Source organism: Rhinopithecus bieti, unplaced genomic scaffold (genome assembly GCF_001698545.2).
Source record: "Rhinopithecus bieti isolate Rb0 unplaced genomic scaffold, ASM169854v2 scaffold_5150, whole genome shotgun sequence".
Lineage (NCBI taxonomy): Eukaryota > Metazoa > Chordata > Mammalia > Primates > Cercopithecidae > Rhinopithecus > Rhinopithecus bieti.
In genome coordinates, this window is record NW_016804706.1 from 47,355 (window position 1) to 53,074 (window position 5,720).

At 35.5% G+C, this 5,720-nt stretch overlaps 1 pseudogene; it reads left to right on the plus strand.

Annotated features, from left to right (window-relative positions):
• The first annotated feature begins 1,088 nt into the window (after positions 1-1,088).
• Positions 1,089-2,020, plus strand: LOC108528410 (olfactory receptor 2J3-like; annotated as a pseudogene).
• Positions 2,021-5,720: the final 3,700 nt, after the last annotated feature.

Consider the following 5,720-nt stretch of genomic DNA (forward strand, 5'->3'; position numbering starts at 1 on the left):
AATATAAAATTAAAAAATTATTTTCTATTTTTTGTGACTTTTATTATGGTAAAATTTCAAACTTAGAGCAGAGTTGCAAAAAAGTAGTACAAAGACTAGCATTTACCCTATAACCAGATTGAGCATTAGTTTACATTTCCCCAAAGCTTTGTTACATCATCTATTTTCTATCTATCTATCTATCTATCTATCTATCTATCTATCTATCTAATCTATCTATTTATCATCTATCTCTTTTCTGGACTAGCTGAGAGTAAGTTGGAGATGCCACGTACCTTTACACCAAATACTTTATTCAATGTTTCTTGTCTAAGAAGAAGGATGTTATTTTATATAAGTCCTGCACAGTACCCAAATCAGCAAATTTAATATGGGCACAATATTATTATCTAATCCATAGTCCACAGTGAGTTTTCTTAAATTGTCTCAATAATTTTGTTAATAGCTAGTTTTTTTAAAAAAAATCCCAGATCATACACTGAGAAATCATGTCTCATTAGTCTCCTTTCATCTGGACCAGTGCCTCGGCCTTTGTTTGTCTACTTAAACTTGATACTTTTGAATTGTACAAGCAAGCTATTTCTCTCAATTTGAGTTTTCTCATGTGTCTTCATTATTAGAATTAGTCTGTGTAGTTTTAGCATAAATATCACTGAAGTGACATCATGTTCAGAGCATCATCTCAGCAGTCTCATGATGTTGGTTTGTACAAATACAGGTGATCTTAAGATCAATAAAATCACTTGGTTATGGTGGTGTCTGCCAGGTTTTCTACTATAAACTTTACTATTTTCAATTTGAAATTAACAAGAAAGTTGTGAGGAGATATTTTAGAGTATGTACATATCCTGTTCCCCATTATTCATTTATTTTCTCTTTTACTTTTATATCAGTATGAGCTTTCTAATTCTTCTTTTGTTAAATTCATTACTACTAATGGTTAAATTGTCTTACAATTAAATGATGGCAAGCCCTTCAAACTGGATTTTATTTTTTTAATGTGTCCTGATGTTTTTTGGAGCACAGCACTTGTTTACTATTTTTTGAGTTTACCTGACTTTATTTTTTTTTCTCTCAGGTAATAGGAAATGAATGATGATGGAAAAGTCAATGCTAGCTCTGAGGGGTACTTTATTTTAGTTGGATTTTCTAATTGGCCTTATCTGGAAGTAGTTTTCTTTGTGGTTATTTTGATCTTCTACTTGATGACACTGGTAGGAAGCCTGCTCATCATTATCCTGTCATACCTGGACTCCCATCTCCACACTCCGTTGTATTTCTTCCTTTCAAATCTCTCATTTCTGGATCTCTGCTACACCACCAGCTCTATTCCTCAGTTGCTGGACAATCTCTGGGGTCTGGAAAAGACCATCTCTTATGCTGGTTGCATGGTTCAACTTTACTTTGTTCTCACACTGGGAACCGCAGAGTGTGTGCTACTGGTGGTGATGTCCTATGACCGTTATGCAGCTGTGTGTAGACCTTTGCATTACACTCTCCTCGTGCACCCTCGTTTCTGCCGCTTGTTGGCTGCGGCTTCTTGGGTAAGTGGTTTTATAAACTCAGCACTTCATTCCTCCTTTACCTTCTGGGTACCCCTGTGTGGACATCGCCAAGTAGATCACTTTTCTGTGAAGTTCCAGCACTTTTGTGATTATTGTGGGTCAGTACCCATGCAAATAAGCTGACCCTCATGATCACAAGCTCCATTTTGTTCTCCTACTTCTCACCCCATTTTCACTTCCTATGGTGCCATCATCCAGGCTGTACTGAGGATGCAGTTAACTGCTGGGCTTCGGAAAGTGTTTGGAACATGTGGAGCTCATCTTATGGTTGTATCTCTCTTTTCTTTCTGGCCATGTGCATGTATCTCCAGCCACCATCAGGAAATTCTCGAGATCAAAGCAAGTTCATTGCTCTGTTTTATACTGTTGTCACACCTAGTCTTAACCCTCTAATCTACACCCTCAGAAACAAAGATGTAAGAGGGGCAGTGAAGAGACTAATGGGGTGGGAATGAGCCTGTGTATGTGTGATATTAACAATAAAATGGAGTCTCTCCTCACAATGATTCATCCATCTGTTTATTTATCAACGATTCTTTTATTCACTCACTCTGTTAGTACTTGCTGAGCATGTACTCTTAACAAAGTCGTGGAGTTCCTGGTAACAGGTAGGAATAAAACATATTCAGCTTAAATGTCATTCACTTGTGGAGAAAACAGCTATGTAAAATCAAGATAAAACATCTATAGCGATGTTTTTCCATGGCACAAACCTAATGAATCCAAGACAGACTTTTCCTGATTAAAAATAAGGCATGAAATTTGTTGTAAATAATGATAAAAGTGAAGTTATAATTCCTATGAAAAGATGATACTCTCAATTTAAAAATATCTAGAATATGTCTTTTAATTTTTTGCTTTTTAGGCAGAATACTTTTGTCTTCCATCTTTAGTTTAGTTGAATACACAGCAAAATACTTCAAATCCTTTCCTCCAACACTACTTATTCTTTGTTGGATAGTAAATTTTGAGAGGAATTTTGGTCCATATTCTTTGATATCCAATATCAATAGTAGGACAGTAAGTTTTATGAATTGTAGCAAGAGACACGTTGAAGCAGTGTAGCAGAAGTTGACATCTGAGATCCCTCTTTTTTGCAAGGCAGTGATATATTGGAGGTGAAAGGAGCTGGTAAAGCTGATCTATGTAGCTTATAAAGAAATGGTCATCACCGGCTAGATATACTTAAGTGAAGTAAGTGCTTAGAACAACTGCATTACCTAAAGAGCTATGGAGAACATTTGAGGCAAATAGAAAGACTCTGAAAATAACTTGAAGTCAATGGGTGTATAAAAGAATTATGTTTAAATATATTGGAAAAATTTTATGATAAAAGCTGTTATATGGAAAATGTTAGTTTATTCTTATTTTTAAGCTTGTTCTAATTTGAATATTTATAGTTAATAAGTATATTAGGAATGTCAATATATGGTGTCAAATAAAGAAATATATTTTATAGAAGTTATCATTTTGTTCTATATATTATTGCCAACCATCTTCATCTGAAATAATTGTGCTATACCTAGAGCAATCTAAACTGACAGTCATAGTCAAATGACATGGAAAAATGACTAAAGGAGAATTCAGGATAATGTAACGTACTTGCAATGCCTGAGTTTTCTCTATAACTCGAATGTCAGCTGTAGCTTTTGAGGCCTGTGAGATTTGGATATGATTGATTCACATACCATTTCCTAAATTATAAAAATAAAAACGGATCTCGGAACTTCTCTCCAATTTCTAGTGTGACTTAAGATTGCATTGATTCTGCTGACTTTATCTTCTTTCTGCATCTGTGACTCTTCCTTTATTTCTAACTAGGCACGAAAAATATGAGTCATGTGCCCTTGTCCTTAAGCTTACCCAAGAAATGAAGAACCAAGAATAATGTATGTAAAATAACTTTTAGTAAACAATTGAGACCACATAGGGTAAAACATCACATAAAAGCAAATTTTTAAAAACTTAAAGAACATAGCTTAGCTCTTTGAACTATTTCCTACTATGGAAATCTTACGATTTGGAACACTTCCTGTAGCATCCTGGTTTCTCACCTACTCAAATATCTCCCCATCTTTATTAAGGATAAGTGAAAAGTTGTATTTATTTATGATATATGACATAAAGTTTTGATATATGCATAATTATGCAATTATTATCAAGCTAATTAACAAATCATTAACTCACATACTTATCTGTTTTGTGGTGAGAACATTTAGGATCTGTTTTCTTAGCAATTTTCAAGTATGCAGTACAGTATTATTAACTATAGTCACCATACTATAGAATAGATCTCTTGAATTTATTCCTTCTAACTGAAACTTTGTACCCTTTGACCAGCATCTCCCCATTTTCCCTCTCTCCACTCCTAACCCCTGACAAGCATCATTCCACTACTTTGTGCTTCTATGAGTTCATTTTATGTGGATTTCACATATGAGATCATGCAGTGTTTATTTTTCTGTGCCTGGCTCATTTTACTTAGCAAAATGTCCTCAGGTTTGCCATGTTGTTGAAAATATTAGGACTTCTTTCTTATTTTAAGGCAGAATGTTATTCTATTGTATATAAACTACACTTTTTAAATTCACTCATTAATTGATTGACTCTTAGATTGATTAAATACTTTGGCTATTATGAATTTGCTGCCATATACATGAAAGTGGAGATAGCTCTTCAACATAGTGATTTAATTCTTTTGGATATAAATTCAGAAGTGTGATTGATGCATCATACAGCAGTTCTATTTTTATTTGTTATTAATTAATAATTTATTTATTTTTTGAGACAGAGTCTCACTCTGTCACCCGGGCTGGAGTGCAGTGGTGTGATCTCAGCTCACTGCAACCTCCACTTCCTGGGTTCTAGCGATTATCTTGCCTCAGCCTTCAGAGTAGCTGGGACTAGAGGTGAGCGCCACCATGCTCAGCTAGTTTCTGTATTTTTAGTAGAGACAGGATTTCTTGTGTGTGTGTGTGTCCTAGGAAATCTGTAATTACCCTAAGGCCGATATAGTTTCTCCTATATGTTCTTAGGAAATCTTTTATTTTTCATTATTTTTATTTTTATTTTACTTTAAGTTCTGGGATACATGTGCAGAATGTGCAGGTTTGTTACATAGGTATACATGTGCCATAGTGGTTTGCTGCACCTATCAACCTGTCATCTAGGTTTTAAGCCCCGCGTGCATTAGGTATTTGTCCTAATGCTCTCCCTCTCCTTCCCCCGAACCCATGACAGACCTTGCTGTGTGATGTTCCCCTCACTGTGTCCATGTGTTCTCATTGTTCGACTCCCACTTATGAGTGAGAATGTGCGGTGTTTGGTTTTCTGTTCCTGTGTTATTTTGCTGAGAATAATGGTTTCCAGCTTCATCCATGTCCCTGCAAAGGACATGAACTCATTCTTTTTTATGGCTGCCTAGTATTCCATGGTGTATATGTGCCACATTTTCTTCATCCAGTCTATCATTGTTGGGCATTTGGGTTGGTTCCAAGTCTTTGCTATTGTAAATGGTGCTGCAATAAACATACATGTGCATGTGTCTTTATCGTAGAATGATTTATAATCTTTTGGGTATATACAGAGTCATGGGATTGCTGGGTCAAATGGTATTGCTGGTTCTAGATCCTTGAGGAATCGCCACACTGTCTTCCACAGTAGATGAACTAATTTACACTCCCACCACAGTGTAAAAGCATTCTTATTTCTCCACAGACTCGTCAGCATCTGTTGTTTCCTGACATTTTAATAATTGCCATTCTAACTGGCGCGAGATGGTATCTTGTGGTTTTGATTTGCATTTCTCTAATGATCACTGATGATGAGCTGTTTTTCATATGTTTGTTGGCTCCATAAATGTCTTCTTTTGAGAAGTGTCTATTTATATCCTTCGCTCACTTTTTGATGGGGTTGTTTGTTTTATTTTTATAAATTTGTTTAAGCTCCTCATATATTCTGGATATTAGACTTTTGTCAGATGGATAGATTGCAAAAATTTGTCCCATTCTGTAGGTTGCCTGTTCACTCTGATGATAGTTTCTTTTGCTGTGCTGTAGCTCTTTAATCTAATTAGATCCCATTTGTCAATTTTGGCTTTTGTTGCAATTGCTTTTGGTGTTTTAGTCATGAAGTCTTTGCCCATGCCTATGTCCG